Genomic DNA, 19,788 nt, shown 5'->3' with positions numbered 1-19,788 from the left:
TGTTTAACGTTATTTGTAGAGTACAAGTTGATCGTATGTTATGTAGCAGGCGTGAGCAAGTGAACAAATGGGAGACCTACTTATGCCTAGACATACATTCGAAGATAGAGATAATTGTTGAGGATAGCCGAAATCTTCGCGTTGGTCGTTGTGCTCGATGATCGTTACTGAAGTGATGGACCGGTCTCGATAACTATCGTGGATCTTGCCATCGAGAACTTGTTCTTGTCAAAGGTGGCAAGTTGTATGGTTTCCCTTGCAAACACGCTTGCTGCTACTCGATATCTGAGGCAGACTCAGCGTTCATCGATTTAGTTAGTGGCTACTTCACGTCGACAATTACAAGCGCGCGTATAAAGGAAGCTATATTCCCCATACCCGGCGATGTGAGGGCCTTGGGGCGGAAATCGTGAGCTTCGTTGTGACCCGCTTTGTGTGAGAGAAGGCGGTGGGCGTCCTAGGCGAAGAGGATCGAGTCACAAGAGTTTGATGTCCATGAGTTACATTGCGACTGTGCCATGGATCGGTCACAATCATAGATCTTGTAATGAGCGCATGCCGACTAGGCATTGTAAATAAGGCGACTTCTAAAGAGAAACAATTTGAATTGACTTGATTTTTCATATATTTAAACTCTTATTCTTCACGGTGTTATCCGTTATTTAAGCAGGAGCGAGTGTTATGTTAAACATAGAACACTGTAATTTTAAATGTTTCAAAGCTGATATTTAAGCGATATATGGTAAAGATTAAATAATTAAAAATGAAATGTAAACAATCACCACGCCATGGATCCGGTCACGATCGTAGATCTTGTAATGAAAGCGATCGCCGACTAGGCATTGTAAATAAAGTGACTTCTAAAGATAAACAATTTGAATTATTTTGCCAGATTTTTCATATATAAACTCTTATTCTTCACGAGTGTTATCAATTATTTAGCAGAGCAGTGTTATGTTAAGCGAGAGAACACGTAATTTTAAGCGTTTTCAAAGTCGATATTTAAAGCGATATATGGTAAAGTTAAATAATTAAAGCGAAATGTAAACAATCACACTTGTAGATTAAACAATGAAATAAAAAGCAGAATGGAATTTAACATGCTTTTGCAATTGAAAACAAACAAAATTTACATTGACATGTACAAGTCATGTTCAGCGAAAAATGAAAACAATGAATTGAATACAAGTCTTGATTCGCGAAAACAAAAATTTAACCGCTTGGACGACCACCCTTTCTCATGGACGCCAGTGCCCTCCCCTCCTTAAGTATGCGGGTAACATACTTTTAATCTCGGGGTAAGGAACGTCATGCACTGCGGTAGCCGTAGCTTCTCACCCCAAAGTAATTGCTCGATAAACGGTATGACATAGGCGGCATGATCGGCGCTTCCTTGTTTTTTGCCGTGGGGTTTTCCATAGTCGATGCGAGGTGGGTGCTGCGGTCGCCGACTCACCGAACTCCATATCGACGGTAGTGTCGAATAGATTCGCACTGTCGAGATATGCACAGTTGAGATTAACATACCGAATTAAATAACAAACACTATCGGTCGGAATAATTAAAGAACTTACCATGTCCGATGCGTCTTTTTGTACCCAGCGCATGAAGAATAATGCACTGTATTCTTGTTTGTCATTGTCAAGGGCGATGACATGGAAGTAACCATTCATTATTATCGGGAGGATGACAATTTGAACTTCATGCATAAATTGCGCACAACATCTCCGATCATAGCCATAGTTGTCTCATGTGCGTCGTCACGCTTTTGACATAAAGCGACTCCGATGGTCTTATGATGGGCGGCGCTTCTTGTATTGATATGGCACTTTGCTCGGCGACTTTTTGTATTATGCATACAAAAGCGTCCATCACATCATCGTGACCATCTCCTTCCCCTCAAGCGAGTGTATAAATTGGCCGTGTGGTGTCGGCGTGCGTTCTTCCACGAGCGGTCTTGAATTAAATGATATGAGGATATAATTAGACCATATTCTAAATAGTTAAATGATATTATCAATGTTCAAATGATAGTATAAATAATTAAGCGTTAAGTAGAAAACTTAAAGCGATAACATATAAACATTTAAACAATATCAATAGAAAGTTAAACACTATAAACAAAAATTTAAACACTATCTTGAAAAACTTTAAACTTTCACATTAAGTCGAGATTGACCAACCCATTTTTCTTCTTGAGCGAAGACTTGCGAGCAAAGTCTTGTCCCATTATTGATTGGCCTTGATCATCTCGCGTTGATCGGTCGGGAGGTCTTCATGAGGCGCTGTCGTTGAAGCCTTGAAGGTGTTGACACCGGCCGCATCTTCGCTTCGATGCGGGGGACGGCGAGCGACAACATCAGCCGAGGACACATCCTTACGTGGTTTTTGTTGTTGTGGGATTGTGTCTGCTGTTTGATGCGATCTGATCGGCCCTTTGCCGCGGCCCGCGACAGCGAGAATCAATTATCTTCTCGATCGTGGCCGCGGCAGCGGCATCATCGGGGAGACAAATCCTTAGCTTGTTCTTGTTCTTGAGGGATTGTGTCCGTCTTTGATGCCATAATCTCGGCGGTAGTTCCACGGTCGAGGATTTCGTTAACAAAGAGTTGACGATCTTTTTCCACAGTGGCGGCAACCCACATCATCTGATGTCCTCCACACGTCGTAGCCATGTCATCACGCGGCAGAACTCGATGCGAGCATCGGCCGCTCGATGGTTTTTGCTATTGTTTCATCGTCGGCCGGCGGTGGTGGCGAGGCGATATTATTCTCCTCTTTTTACGAAGTCCCTTGAATGTGGCCGTCTTAGAATGGCCGCCCCGATGATCGTCATCGTCAAATGCAGTGTCTCGTTCATCCGGGTGCTTGAGTTGTTTGGAGGGGCGGCGTGAGTCGATTGAGCGTCCTTGCGAGCCTCAACACGGCGACAAGCCGAGAAACTTCGGTTATCAATATGCAGCACGCTGCATAAGAGTTGCGGTGACATCTTACGCCTAATGTCGCCGGTGGGGCGCCCCGCGGTCGGAGAGGGCTGCCATGGTGGAGACTGCCATAATCGAGGCTAGTCGTTGTCGTGGTAGGGGGCGTTGCAATCGGGCGTGGTGGGGAGGGCTTCTCCGGTCGAGGAATGCGTGCTGGCGTGGTGGTGGGTGGAAATGCGAGCGAGGGTTGAGCACGCCGCGATGAGGCGCCACTCTCATCACAGCCTTGAGCAAGTGGTTCGAACAATAGCATCCCATCCGGTCGGTTGGCCCAACATATATTTCTTCTTGACACTCACGGAACCATCTCGGGGAAACTAACATATGTAAACCAAACAATTTCGACCAAAAATCATTCGGTTTAAACTATAACAACTAAAGTTAAATATAGTTTTTATATATTAAACATTATCGAATTTATTTAAAAGCGAAAACACAATGTTTTAAACCTTTATTAATAAGTTTTACACGATAAATAAAACATTTAAACACTAAATAAAATGTTTAAACATTAAAAGACTTATGTTAAACATTGTCCATGATTTATTACCTCTTTTCTTTGACGATGACAAGTTGGTTTCTACAGTCGCTTGCTTCGGTAACTACTTTTTACCGTAGTACGGCATCCTTGGATCTTGCCGAATGGGACTTTCTTTTCCCATTCAGGTCAGCTCGTAAAACCATCGTTAGCGTGGCCAGAGCACCCTATAATATATCCATATGTTGAGTCTTCTTCACGTCGCATCTATCTTGCACTTCGTCGGTGCTTGTGGAATATCCTCCATCGACCCGCAGCGTAAATCAGCCTACAACCCATGCGTATCGCCCCCATGGCGGGTAGATCATCGACATAATCAGCGATCGATTCGGGCACGAGCATGATGTATTTGGGAAGAGGGCATGCCATGAGGTACACCATCGGGAGTTTGACAAAAATTTTCTTCATTTACCCTACGTCGAACAAGTTGGACGAAGGCGCTCTTGATGGAGTACTGTGTCTCTCATGGGTTTTTGATAAATACCTACCTTGAACAACGGCGGTTTTATTCTTCTTAAACACGTACTGCGTCACCATCCTAGCGCAAACCAAGAGCGAGGGCCACATCTTGAGGGCTGAAAGCTCGGCATGCTTTCCCGATCCTCGAATTTATTAGTGCGGCCATCGTACCTTTGCAATAGAGAATCGGGAAGGGCCCTCTCTTGAGTAGATAGCTTCCGATTCGATTGAATCTCTGCAAGCGGTGTCCCCGGATGATCTCCCGATGTCGGGGTCGTGTTATCTTTCGATTGATTTAAGGTCTCCCTTCTGGGTGTCAAATAACATCGCCCATTAACTAGGTTGACCGCCATAGTCAAAAACTGCGACAATAACACACATTAAGCGGAAATATAAAGCTTTTAAGCGGTAACATTCGGTTAATAAGCGGAAAGTATCATTTGTTAAGCAGAGAACTAGTTTATTAAGCGAGACAACAATGCTTAAGCAGAGCAACAAAATTTAAATTGTAACATCTCATTTGTTAAGCGTAAACCTCATTTTTAAAAGCGAAACCATATCAAATGAGGGAATTGTACATTATAAATATTACACAAATCATAACAATACTATTCCGATAGTGTATGCTCAGACGAGCGCAAAACAACACAAAACCCTAACCCGAGAAATCTCGGCGAGACTAACAAAACCCGGTAGGGAAATCACACGCGAGACTTCGATATCTTCCAACAAAAAGCGAGGAGCGCAAAACAAAAGCGAAAAAAATCTTTCTTTATGTGAGCAGGTTAACATAAAACCATACTCAAATGCCTTAGTTTGCAAGCGATGAAATGCCAAACTACTTGCGAGGTTACCCTAAAACCCCCCTTCCCTCTCATCTGGCTGAAAATAGGCATGCGATCGAAAACTCCCCATGCAAGGGCATTTTTGTCCAAAAATTTTTAAAATAACACCGTTGACATCCGTTACATGCTTTGGGGGTTGAAAAGCATGGAAATAAAAAGGAAGGGGTTTTTGGGGATCTCAAAACTAGCGGTGGTGTTTTGGCAATAATGCAAACTTAGAGATTGTATTTGGCAATTTAACCTATAAATAAATATTTTGATGTATTGTTTTTAAATAAAGAAAAAGATGAAACTACTACATTTCAAAATAATTTAGATATTATTATTTATTTCAATGATTATAATTAAATATTTATATTAAATAGTTCATATTATTATTATTATTATTATTATTATTATTATTATTATTATTATCATTATTATTTTTACAAAATTGGGAAGAGGGTAGATATGTTAAATCCCTTCCATTCCTCTCCGTTACTCTCAAATTTGGGGTAATGGAAGTACCTCTCAATTCCCTCCATTTAGGATTCCATTCCTATTCTTGTGCATATCAAATGGGTGTTACCCTCAAGATTTGTGTTTATTCCGATTCCTTAGTAATGATTACCCCAATCCAAGCACACTAAGCTCCATGGATTGCGAATACCATTACTTTCAAGCTGTGATCTTATCTTTGTCGAGTGGGTTTTGGTGTAAATTTTTTTGAGTTTCGATGAGTGGGTTCACATTTATCTTACGCCTACCACTCTTAGGCAGGCGGACATACTAAAATGGTGAATTGGTGCCTTGAAAATTGCTTGAGATGTATGCCTGAAGATTTGCTTGAGCAATGGATGAAATAGTTATCATTAGCAGAATTTTGGTACAATACTACTTTTCATAGTTCCATCAAAATGAGTCCCTTTGAAGCTTTGTATGGGTTTTGCGCCACCTGCTGCGATTATCCTATTTCTTTGGGGAGGTTATAGGAATGCCATGGTGGACCAGTTATTGCATGAAAGGGAGTTGATTAATCAACTCCTTAAGAAATGGTTGCTTGAAGTCCAGTACTGAATGAAGCGGATGGTTGATAGGAAGCGAGGCAGAAAAACTTTCAATATTGGGACCAAGTATTACTCGAGCTTCAAACTTATAAGCATACCACAATCAACCAAGGCAATCAGAAGATGTAGGTAGCATCATTACTATGGTCTATTTGTGGTGGAGGATAAAATTTGTCCAGTTGCCTACAAGATCAATTTGCCCCCTTAAATTTAAATCCATAATATGTTCCACATTTCCTAACTTTGTCCCTATTACTCTGATCTTATTTCAACACGGTGCTTCCTCCCTTCAAAGCTATTAGAATCTCAACCTTTGCTGATGATTGGCGGGGAGAATGGTTAAGCGACAGAATTGGGTTGCTACCTAATGGCTCATTGACATTTCACCATCAGAAGCTACATGAAAATGGGCTAATGAGATGCAAGCACACTTACAATTTTCCTTGTGGACAAGGAAATTAGATTGAGGGAGAGTATTGATATAAGATATTTAGATGTGGAGTCGAGTTGTTTTAGATGTGGGAGTTAGTTATAGCCTTGAAAATTAGCTTTTTATTCCTCATTATGTCTTTTCATTTATTTGTTAGGATGTTATGGAGTCTAGATGATACAGTTATCTAAGTTGAGTTTCTTCTATTTGTCTGTGTGTTCATCTGGAATTCTCCCCTTTCTATTCTACTTCTCTCTCACAAATTTATTATTCTAGTAGTCACACATCATAATGCTATCAATTGGGTGTTCTTCTAAAATCATAGTGATCCGATGGTGGTTTTCTTTTGTTCTGAGATATGAAATTTTCCAGCTAATGGTTAATCTCTAAGTGACAGGGAAAATACAATGACGAATATGGAAATTTTAAAGATATCAAATCTTATTAGAAGTATTACAGAAAAACCTTGCCATTACTCTTATTAATATTTGAGAATATTTCATGATTCAAGCTTGTTTATGATGTATCATTGTTGTTAATTTTCTACTTTGGTATTCTTATATATGAAGTAGAATATGTGGATTTATTCAGAAATTTTAGAGAACAAGTGCAAATTGTCAGGGGAAATAGTAAAACAAAAATCCCTTACATATATAATATAAAAATTATATAATAGTTTATTAATTTTTAAAAATCTTTATTACCAAGCATCCATTTTACAAAAATTCCCTTTATATAATATAAAAAAATTATAAAAATCTTTTATCATCTCAAATAAATTTTTAAAAAAACAAGAAAAGAAATTCAAAAAATTTAGCTAATTTATATAATAAAAATCTAAATAAAATGAATAAATAATTTAAAATAAAGTCAATATTGCTATTCATATGCCAGTTGTTTTTACAAATTAGAATAGATAATCTAAAAAAATATTATAAAAAAATATTTATTTTAGAAAAAAACATGTTTATAAAATTTTTATTATATAATCTCTTGACATTCAATAAATGGGTCATAGTACTAAAAATTGTAAAAATTATTGTTCCACAACTTAATTTTTCTATAAATTAGTATATATATTATTTTTAAAAAGTATATTTTTTAGGAAAAAAATATTTATAAAAAAATATAATATTTTTGTCTCCTTTCATTTTTTTACTTGTACTCAATATTTCATTTTCATCTAAAAATTTTTTCTCCTAAAAAAACTTTTAGTATCACTGAGTTCAACAATCGCCATGTATAGAATTTGTTGTTTTCCTTAGTATCACCGAGCTCAACAATCGTCATGATTATTTTCTGTTTCTTTAAGGCTTGCTAATTTGGAGGTTTTGGGGATTTTGTTAGGTATGGTTTTGGATCACCTTATGTTTGGATCCAAGGTTAAATGGGAGTTAGGGTATATGAGAGTTAAATGGAGGGTTGAAAAATCTCCATTTAACCCTAATACTCAACCCTCAAAAATGGGGGGTCTAGAGGTTTTCATATTTCATAAGACTGAAATGCCCTTAATGAATTTAAATAATTATATCCATGTCCTAGAGAAAAGTTTAGGTTTTGGTTTTGAATTTGAATAGTTCTTTTTTGGAAAAAAAAAATAATAAAATATTATAAATTGTGAAATAATAACATTTAATTTGCAAAAATAACATTAAATGCGTAAATTAGCATAAAATACAATTTATAGCTTCAAAGGTATTTTATTAATATTAATATAAAACTTTACCTTCTATTAACTTAAATCCAAACATTAGAAGGTTTGAGAACCTCCATTTATCTTACCTTAATCACAAACAAAGTAAAACTTAAAACCTCTTTTTACTTTACCTTACCCTACTCTACCCTATTTTACAAAACCCTCCTTCCCTCATCCAAGGAAAGCCTTAGTTTCTGTTAACTGATAATAAGGTAAACCAACATCATCAATATTCGTTTCTTATTTTTGTTCGTTTGTGATAGCTGTCCAAGTTGATCTTCCTTTAAACTACATTTGCTATTGTAATTTTGCCAAAAAGATTTCTCCTTGAATAATCATGATTTGTCAATGTACATTTGCATCTCAAAAGCCTTAGAGGAATATATTAAATTATATCTAGTTAATAGGAGGTTAATTTTTGAGGCAATGATATATGAGTGGGATTTAAAGATTATTAATTTTTTAGGCGATTATAACTGCCTTCATTAAATTAGTTCCTAAAAAAACAAGGGCAGTAGGCTATAGAGATGGTTATAACCATTTAATTGTCTTTATAGGTTATGAAAACCGCCTCAAACATTTTTTAGCATAGTATTATATTATAAAAAATAAAATGATTGAATAAATAAGATGATTCATGGTGTGGTCACCTACCGCTCAAATTTAACTACTTTCACAACACACCCAATTAGAGCCTTTATCCCAGGAAAACATCGGCGAAGCTCTTTCTTTTGGAAGGGCATTCTCCCGTCCCTTGAGCCTTTCCGCTATTGTTCACAATTGGATATTGCAAACGAAGCCTCCACTTGGTTTTGATTCGATAATTGGTATAATGGTATGGCATCTTGTCATGTCTGAGTCGATGCATTTTAAGCTAAGCCCTTCTCCCACGGATGTTAGTTAAAGATGGTATTGTGAGCTTCATTCTCGATTTACTTGAGCATGATCAATTTTTGGAAAGATATTCAGAAATCGGATCCATTCTACATCCTCGACCTCTGACTACCGTGTTTGGAAGTTAATGTCGAATAGAGTTTTCTTTGTTAAATACTTTTGTCGATTCCTAATCGATCGTAGAAAATGCTGGCAGATTACTCCATAAATTTTTCAAAAAAATATCTATCCTAAAAAATCAATGCCTTCCTCAGCTCATGTAGGATAACAAAATCCTCACTTTAGACAATCTCTTGGCCAGGAGGTGCAACATGCTTCCCATGCCTACGTGTTATCTCTGTCTACTGAGATTGAAATGGTGGACCACTTGTTTTTTTAGATGCGTTACTACTTACACTTGGCATCACTTCATGCATGTGGTTGGTTTTAACAGAGCTCCGACCTCGGGGTCTGATCTTTGGGAGGGCTGGGCCAAGGACCTGGGTTCCCAGCATCGTTTCCCGTACACTCTATTAGCTAGAACTATCATTTGGCAAATTTGGCTAGGAAGAAATGCATGCATGTTTAGTTATCAAGGTCTTCCCTGTGCACAAAGCGGTAGAAGACCTCGCCGGCTAGTCTGTGTTCCCTTCCATGTCCACGGCCCCGCTATTTGGTTGTCGTTGTCTAGGGGTCTTCTTGTTTTTTCTTCTTTTTTGTTCCACTTCCTGTGGCTCTGTGTGGTCTTGGTGTGTTTTTCGCGTTCTGTTCCACTACCTATGGTTCTTGTTTTCGCCTATGTAGTTTTCTTTTTCTTAGTTGTTGTCTATTTGTTCTGCTTTTGTTGTACGCTCCTTTTTTTAAATGCAATTTGTAGTTTATCCACTTTATCAAAAATATATATATATATATATATATATATATATATTCAAATAACTTGTTATATGTTTCTTTGTTAACTACGAATATTATAAAAATACGGATCAAGTTTGCAAGCATTCCAAGTAGATGATTATGTTTTATTTGTCACACTAAGTACCAACTATGATAAATCTAGTAAAAAAAGAAATAAAAATAAAAAAATAAAAAGATTGGCAAGCACTATGGTACTAATTTAATATCGACAAAATATTAAACATATCAGACACATAAATCAATCCAAATTATTTGACTATATTTCAGATGTTTAAAATCTAAAGTTGTTGGTTTTTTTTTAAATTATTTGGTAAAGTTTGAGGTTGTGGTAGAGATATCAAATTCACCCTCTATTCTTGCAAACCTTTCTAGCAGTTGGGGTCAAGAGCTAATTCTAATGATGTTTTTCATAAGTTGAGAAATATGGATATGATTTAGAATCGCCAAATGGATAAAGCATTCATTCCCACATGGGAAGCTGTGTTCATATCGCACACAACGTATAATAAGTAAAGGTGTTTTGTATATGGACCAGAGGGGTCCCCTGTATATAAGGTGCCATTAGAGTTCCGGTGTAAGAGTGGACTTATAACCCATTCCTCATATCACTAGGTGAGGACCATGAGCAGACAATAAATTTCTGGTTATGCGTATGTCCCATTGCTCTTGCACATTTATAAACAAAAAATATATATAAAAACATATATATATCCCATTTAACATCAGAACATGTGCAATGATTGTGTACATGTACTATGGGCCTAAATGGGCCTAGCGTCGCACATCTTTAATGCCATTAAAATTTTGATTGTCGATGAATTGATTAGCGCTTAAGAGGGAAATAACACAAAAGTAAGTGACTTATCTTGTTATTAATAAAGTATGTTTTTTTTTCTCTAACAATCAATCATTTCCATTCTTTTGTATCACAGGTTGAGCACTCTTCTTGAGCAATCTCAATTATCTGGACACCAGACTCATACACTGATCCAATTTTCCAGTTGGCCGGTAGGGCTTCTCTGGTAAAGATCCAAGCAGCCTCGAAGCAACCAATCACTACCACAAGGAACTGGAGTGCTCCGGCAGGCGCATTGCTTGTGTTCCAAATGGCACTGTATGCACTTCTTGTCATGAACTTCCAGTATGAAGTTCCAACCTGCATTTCACCAAATACATGCATTTATTAATTACTTCCTCCAAATTAACACTTCAAACCCAATTTGATTTCAAATGGATCTATTAAAATATCATGATCTTTTCTTATTCATCTGTATTATGTTAGACCAGTCTCAGAATTATATCGACATTTTATATTGTTATCTGAAGTTTACAAGATGTGTGTGTGTATATATATATTATAGCTTTGGTAAATCAAATTAAAGGTCTAGGTTTGGAGTTAGAAGACGAAGAAGTGGTGTCCAAGGTGATGAGAAGTTTGACATTGAAGTATGATCATATCATAACTTCTATTGAAGAAGCTAGAGATATAGATAAGATCTCTTTGAATGAATTGAGTGGTAGCTTGCAAGCTTATGAATCCAGATTTAATAGATTTGCTGATCAAACTACAGACAAGGTGTTATATATCAAAGATGAAGCATCAAGTAGTACTGGTGGTAACCAAATTACCAAATTATCTTGCTCATCTTTTCTTTCACCATCATGTACCATAAATAGACTCCCACTCTCACTGGATGCTTGATCTTCTTCACTAACTGTATTTTGATCTTGAGATCTACTTAAGTACCAACAATATATACCTGAGCCACATCCACAGTCAAAATATCAGTCTGACCACCCTGGTAGAGGAAATTGACAGCCAAATTGTTTGGTTTCTGGCTACTGTCTTCCACTTTCAATTCACTGTCAAGTTGTGCTTCTTATACTCACATGGAATCCTGATTTGATGAATTGGGAGTTCACATGTCTTTATGAATGTAGGTCTATTAAAGAAATAATGTGTAGTAATTTTATATATACATACCTTTTGTATTCAATGTTTACAGTGCCCAGTGTCATGAGTTTAGGAACCTTCCCAGGTCTTACCAAAGCCATGAAAGCCTTTCTGCTCAGAATGAAATCAGTTTGGATGTTCTTCTTGTTAAGGTCAAGGTCTGTCAGGACTACTGTAACTCCTTTCTTCTTGCATAATTTGGAGTCCTTACACATTATCTGCAATTCATATAAAAATGAAAACAAAAGTGTTGAACTAAAATTGAGAATTGGAAAAGGAAATGAAAAAAAGGGTTAACCTGAAAGCAACCTCCACAACCAACACCCTTTCTGTAGAGAGCTGGGCTTGCAGCAGCAACATACCCTCCATTAAAGTCCAAAGCTATGGCACCATATCCACAAGTTCCAGCTTTAAAGACATATATATATATATATATATAAAGAACGTTAGAGATCATTTAGAGCTGCAAAAGAAGAATGAACAGCTATATGCATATATATGAAACCTGCAAGAGCTGAAGAGCCGAAGAGGAATTGGAATAAGACGCCTTGGATTTGTGAACACAACTATCACAAGCACAAGCAAAGGAAAGAGAAGTGATGAAAAGATCAAGTAGAAGACAATGGTGGCCATTTGATTAGATTTGAGAATTAGAGTGTGTGTGTGTGTGTGTGCGTGTGTGTGAGAGAGAGAGAGAGAGAGAGAGAGAGAGAGAGTTCCCAGGAAGCTGTAGTCTTAGTTAAATTGTTGTGTAGGTCTTCTTATTGGAAAAAGACATTAAGGCCACTTTGGCTTAAAATTCCCAGCCTAAGGGGGACTATTATTCTTACTGTGCATCATTTTCAATAAAGGGCATGCCATTTGTGTATGGTTGAAAGACATGGGAAGCAAAAGTCTCCATGTGGTTAATGGGTCTTATAACAGACTAACTTCTAAATTTAGATTATCTAAACCAAGGGGAGAGAGAAAAGGTTTGATATATGCATGACCGTATAAAATCCTAAATCTACTTAATTGAATTTGTGAAGATGTGAATGTTGACACTAATATTTCCTTTCCATTTTGCAATATTTTCGCTATTTTAGGATCGATAATAATATTATTTTCGGTTTATAGAGATTAAATCCAAGCTAGCGACCATTATATATTATAATAGCTTATATATAATTGCTTATATTATTGACTCTTATATGCTTATTTAGAAGATAAACCATGTCCCAAAAAAAATCCCTTTATCTTCAAAAGAACCAATAAAAAACTCCCTTTAAATTTTGATAAAAACACATAAAAAAAGCCTTTCTTATTTTATTTTTCCAAAATATTTATGATTTTTTTTCTCAAACTCTCAAGAAAACACTTGGTTTCAAGTTTAAAATTTCTATTTATTAAAGAAATTTTAATGAACTCTATTGAGGAAATGGTGAAAGAGAAGGCAAATATAGATAGAAGGAGCAAAGTATGACAGGAAGAGACTGAGCAAGAAATTAAGTGAAAAAAGGGAGAGAAATAAAGGCAGGAAAGAAAACTAGTTCGGAAATAATTCTTCTTATCTTCCTTCTTATTTCATCAGTCACATATAACTTAATACAACTAACTAACAAACTCTATCTATGAACAAACTGAAACCATTTCAAAGAATAGGCTTCATTGGTATTGGTGTTGGGCTTGCAACACTGCTCCCTCATTGAGATTGGCCTTGTCCTCAAAGCTGGAATAGTACTCACAAAGGATCTTCCTTGATGTTGGTAAGGGATATAAGGGGAAGGTTTGCCCGGTAAAAGAGATGTTGCATGTGAGGAAGCGCGGAACTAGTGTGGCAATTCGTCGAACACTTGGTATGCAATATCACAATACCTAGCAATAACGCAATGAATGGGCAATGCAAGGATAACGTACAACCAATCTCACAAGAATAAAATAAGAAACACCAATTTAATGTGGTTCGGCTAAGAACAAGCCTACATTCACGGGAGAATAATGCTCCATTATATTATGGGGAATAACAAGAGTACAAGAGTACAAGAAATAGACATAAAGCCATAAGAGGTTATTAAGCTCTAAGAACTAGCCTTACCTCAAAAACAAGGGTCTTACCTTACTTTAATGAGATCAAGTAAGAACAACAACTCTCATCTACACCATCTCTTTTTCCACTCTCCATATACAAGAGAACTCACCCTCTCTATCTATCTTTCTTTTCTCTCATTCCAAAGCACCCAACAAACACAATTTCTATATAAACAATAGAGCAATCGAGACCATTGGATTAAAAGATATTAAGATTTGGCTTCATCCTAAGTATATCAAGCCAATATTTAACAATATCCCACTTGAAGACAAATCTTCAATCAAGCATCAATGAAGCATTACGCATTGTCCTCCAAACATCTGAGTTACATCTCCACTAACCCGGAAAGCCTCCTACAATGAGATGTCTTCTCTGTAGGCACAACCTTTGTCAGCAAATCCGCAAGGTTGTCATTTGTGTGGGTTTTCTCAACATTTAAAATCCACTCTCCAAAGCAAGCCGAATAAAGTAGTACCGCACATCAATGTGCTTTGTTCTAGAATGAAAAGCTGTATTCATAGCAACATGTATCGCACTTTGACTATCACAATGTAACACATATATTTCTTGTACCATTTCAAATTGATTAAGCACATGCTTCAACCAATTCATTCCCTTTGCTCTTTCTATCAAGGCAATATATTCCGTTTCCATAGTAAACAAGGCAACAATGTCTTGAAGTTTAGACATCCAACTCACCGCACCACTACCGAATGTGAAACATAACCCATAGTGGACTTCTTTGTCTCTCTACAATTGGCATAACCAGAATCAACATAACCATTAACCACCAATTAAAAACCTCCAAAGCACAAGCATAAATTTTGTGTACCCTTCAAGTAATGAAAAATCCACTTGACGGCTTGTCAATGCTCCCAACCGGCACAAGACATATATCTTGAAACCACCCCCACTGCATAAGCAATATACGATCTTGTGCACATCATAATATACATGAAGCTACCAACCACAGAGGTATAAGGAACATTTTCATATTTATCATCCTTTGGAGAACCCTATCTATCTCGGTGAATGCGTATGCCTAGAATCTTCTTTGTGACTCCAAGATCTTTAGTAGCAAGCTTCCTTGACATGTGGAGCTTCAAGGACTTAATCTCTTTCCAATCATTGCTAGCTGTCAACATTATATAAAGTAACAAGCAATTAATAACCACATCACCAATGCCCAAAATTTTACAAGCATGATCATTGCCGAGGTAGACATTACCACAATCGACCTCTTTATAAGTAGAGAAAAATGATTGATCCGGACATATATGAAATAGAGCACCGGAGTCCAACACCCAAGTATCTATGGAAGAAGATACCATACAAGCAATGCTTAATGTGATTCAATCATCACTTTGAGATGCTATGCTTGCTTCACCATCAACTTGCTTCCCCTTTTGCTTGCTCTTCAAAAGATTACAATCATTCCTCATATGACCTTGTTTCTTGCAATACCAACAAGTAACAACCCCGCTCCGTGATTTTGATCTTCCCTTTGCTTGTGACTTGCCCTTACTAGCCGAAACATTATCCCTTTGTTGAGACCTTCCTCTTTCACTGGCCGCTAATGCTTGACTTGAGTCACTAGATATTTGTGAAGAATCCCTTCCAGTCTCCTCACTACTTAATGAAGAAACAACATCATTCAACTTGAACTTGTTCCCCATTGTATTTGCCACGATAGTAACAAGAGTATCCCAACTTAGAGGCAAAGAGCTCAAAAGTAGCAAGCATAAGACCTCTTCATCAAGATTCACCGTTAGAGCCTTTAATTATGCCACAATAGAGTTAAACTCATTCACATGCTTTCACACTGTGACACAATCCTACATTTTCAAGAGGAATAATCTCTTCATGGCATGCATCTTAGTGATACCTGATGGTTGCTCAAAAGATTACTCTAAAGTACTCCAAAGTTCATGAGCGGTCTTACATTGATAAACATTAAAGAAGATAGATGGTGAAATACATGGCCTTGTCACCAACAAGCATTTTTTTATCAAGAACCTTCCATTGTTCATCACTTATGGATGAGGGTTTAACATCCTTCCCCAATAGTGGTAGATCCAACTTCTTATAGACAAGGTGATCCTCCATCATTATCTTCCATATTGGTCAATTATCCTCCTTGAACTTTTCAAACTCCATTGCTCTATCCATTGCTATGAAATCAAATCACCACCAATTCAAGCCCCAATTCTTTCAGTTGCAAGCTTAGACAACCTCCACAATCCTAAATAGAATCTCTGATACCAATTGTTGCATATGAGAAAGTGAGGAACTAATGTAGCAATTCGTCGAACACTTGGTGTGCAATATCACAATACCTAGTAATACCCCAATTAATGGACAATGTAAGGATAACATATAACCAATCTCACAAGAATAAAATAAGAAACACCAATTTAACATGGTTTGGCTAAAAACAAGTCTACATCCAAGGGAGAATAATACTTCACTATATCATGGGGGATTACAAAAGTACAAGAGTACAATTAGAAATAGATATAAAGCCACAAGAGGTTACCAAGCTCTAAGAACTAGCCTTATCTCAAAAACAAGGGGCTTACTTTACTTTAATAAGATCAAGCAAGAACAATGGCTCTCATCTACACCTTCTCTCTTTCCACTTTTCAAATACAAGAAAACTCACACTCTCTTTCTCTTTCTCTTTTCTCTCATTCCACACACCCAACAAACATAACTCTATATAAATAATAGAGTAATCTAAACCGTTGTATCAAAAGAGATCAAGATTTGGCTTCATCCCAAAGATATTAAGCCAATATTTAACAAGAGATGGGATGATTGTTTTTGCCAATTTTGCTATATCAATGATATCCTTTGTTTTAAAGAATAAAATTTCATTTGGAGACCATCATAGAACCTTGAAAGAAGCAGTCAAAATGTTTAATATAGAAGGGCCAACCTAAGACATTTTTACCCATGAACAAAGTGAGTTCAAGTTTAAAAGTCAGAGAGCGATGGTCTTAGGTGTTGTAGCAAGGGATCGTGATTGAAGTAATGGGCTTCAGGAGCACCAGCTACAGCAACTGGCAATGGCACGAAGATGAGGTAACATGCCAGGGTCATCAAGCATAGAGTGCATAACCTATTCACGTACAAGCTATAAGAGCTTGGTGATTAGCTTGCTGGTTATTTATTTACTAATGTATTGTTTGTTTTATTGCTAGCTTTTAAATAGAGAGCATTAAATGCTCATAATATCTCTCTAAGTTATAACTTGGTCAATGGTGAGTTAGTATTGTAACTTTTGACTTGTTGGACTATGTTACTCTTTAAATATATAATGGAAGAGAGCTAGTAGCTCATTGGTTGGTTCTATCTTTTGAAAAGTCTCTCTAAAAATCTAAGCCACATTGAACCAAAAACCTGCAGCAAGTTTGTGACGGTTTTGTGATGGTTCTCACATTTAAAATAATTAAGTGTATTCATAGCATAAAAGTAACCTCTTAGTAACTACAATTTGGTTGTTGTTTATGTGCCAACTCTGTGACCACATCTCAGTTGCAATTTTGGTTGCACTTATGGTCATTGACAAAAATCTAATGCTATTTTTGTCGCTATTTTTGGTGGGAATGAGCATGAATTATGTGACATTTCAGGTCGGTCACTATTTCAATCTCAAATATGTGACCAAAATTAGTTAATCATAAAATAGCAAATATTTTAATAAATTACAACCGATTTACAACCAAAATTTACGACCGTAACAATTCGATCACAGTTGCAGTTGCTAAATTTGGGGCAAAATAGAAGGAGATTAAGTGGCAACTTTGCGACAACATTGCAGTCACTATTTCGGTCACAAATTACCTACCAAAATTTGATGGTTGCTAAAGTAGCGTATGTTTAATAAATTCCAATCGATTTATGGCCAAAATTTTCCACTATCATACTTTGATCGCCATTGTAGTTGCTAAATTTTGGAGTGAATAGTTAGAGATTAAGCGCTAACTTTGTGATGACATTTTGGTCACTATTTCAATCACAAATCCATGACCGAAGTTGGATAGTAGCTAGCATAGAAAATGTTTAAAAAATTATAACCTATTTACGACCAAATTTTGCGACTCACAATTCGGTTGCCATTGTTATTGCTAAAGTTTGGAGGGAATTGTGGGAGATTGAACGTCAACCTAGCAACCATGTTGCGGTAATTATTGTGGTCACAAGTCAACGACCGAAATTGGGTGGGCGCTAAAGTTTCTATATCGGTTGCTAATTAGTGACCGAAATTGGTTGGTCACTAAAGTATTGAATCTACTACCAATAATCAATAGCAATGTTAAATTTTTCGGTTGCTATTGAAACTAAGCTATGAGCATGAACAACAATGCCCAAATTAATTCTTCTTTTCATTATAATTTTTTTATACAATAAATCAATGTAATTTATTAGTGTTAAGATTCATCCCATCTAAATACGAAAAGTTAGTTTATGCACTTTTAGTCCACTTGTATCATCATATCAATAACTAATTTTATAGAATATATTGTAGGTATGATATCCGTTACACTTGTTTCTATATTGTGTAAAATAAATAAATATTATATGCCAATTTCACATGGAATAATAGTATGAAGTCAAATTCGCTGTCATCCTTGGCTAGTGTGCATTGGAATATGTTTAATATTTTTTTTCTAATTTAATAATAATGGAACAATAATAACTTTGTTATGCTAGATATGTATCTTGTACATTTCAAATTTAATAGTAATCTTTTAGTAACATCAGTTTTGTAACTTCATTAACTTTAAACTGGCTAATAATCTTAATTAATCAATATTTATATTCAATAGCATTGTATCTTTTATTAATTTGTTATTTATTAATTAATATTTTAACTAAAATATTTGAGTTGGATTTATGTTATTGAAACAATTTCGAACTTTTGATGTGATTGAGGGTTATCGAGAAAAGGTAATAATTTAATGCAATAAATATTGTAAATTTCACTACAACAACAATTAAAAGATCATTTTTTTGTTTAAATCTATTAATAATTTAAAAAAAATGAATTATGAATTTATTTTAATATAAAGTGTAATAGAAAATTACAATTATTAAAATTGTTTAATATACTATTAATATATGTACTACATATCTAAATATTAATATTTATAATAAAATGTAATAAATGATATAATTATAAAATAAACAAAATTTTTTGTACAACTACATTTTTTATTTAAATTATTTAGTACATTTGAATTTGAATTTTATACTAACTTAAATATATTTTCTAAAAGTCATCTATACGAATGAATATATATATATATATATATATATATAAAGCAACCCTAAAAAATTAATGCTTTAATTTAGATTTCCTCTCTCTCTCTCTCTTTCTCTTCGTGGAGTTTTGGGTAGGCATTGGGACACCGCTTTCTCTCCTCTTGTAAGCACTTGGAGCTTTGTGGTAGCTATCGAGACATTGTTGGCAAGGGTTTTTGGATAGGAATTGTGCTTCATGCTCGTCTTTATCCTTCTTTGAATTCTTAATTCAGATATTTAGATTTTCCCCTTCAATCCCCTCGTCCCTCCATTTTTGCATCTCTTTGGAATTAGGGTTTCATTCAAACCATAGCTTCACCATTTACTCTTAATGTATTTATTTATTTATTTCCCTTGACTTTATAATTCTACTAATGATCTTGGTTTTTTTTTTTTTTCAAGAATTTAATGAAAGATTGCATAATACAACAAGTAATATCTCATCAAAATAAAAGATCTTTTTTCTTGAATTAGAGCAACTCTCATTTTGGAATATGGCCTTATTTTTATTAGCACATAATAAAGGGGATTTGTATAGTGTCCAAAGTTTTACTAGAAAGCATGTATGTTAAATATCAATAGTGTTGATTGATGGTTATGCTAATCAAATATATATACACATAACACATTCAACAAATTAAAACAATTTAATAATTATTTGATGATAAATAAG

The 19,788-nt window shown here is 35.7% G+C and overlaps 1 pseudogene; it reads right to left on the bottom strand.

Moving 5' to 3' along the window:
- Positions 1–10,693: 10,693 nt before the first annotated feature.
- On the bottom strand, positions 10,694–15,484 carry LOC120272993 (annotated as a pseudogene).
- Between the last annotated feature and the right edge of the window lie 4,304 nt (positions 15,485–19,788).

The sequence above is a fragment of the Dioscorea cayenensis genome, chromosome 2 (assembly GCF_009730915.1).
Source record: "Dioscorea cayenensis subsp. rotundata cultivar TDr96_F1 chromosome 2, TDr96_F1_v2_PseudoChromosome.rev07_lg8_w22 25.fasta, whole genome shotgun sequence".
Taxonomy (NCBI): Eukaryota; Viridiplantae; Streptophyta; class Magnoliopsida; order Dioscoreales; family Dioscoreaceae; genus Dioscorea; species Dioscorea cayenensis.
The sequence above is the reverse complement of the archived record's forward strand: the minus strand, read 5'-3'. Positions and strand labels throughout refer to the sequence as shown.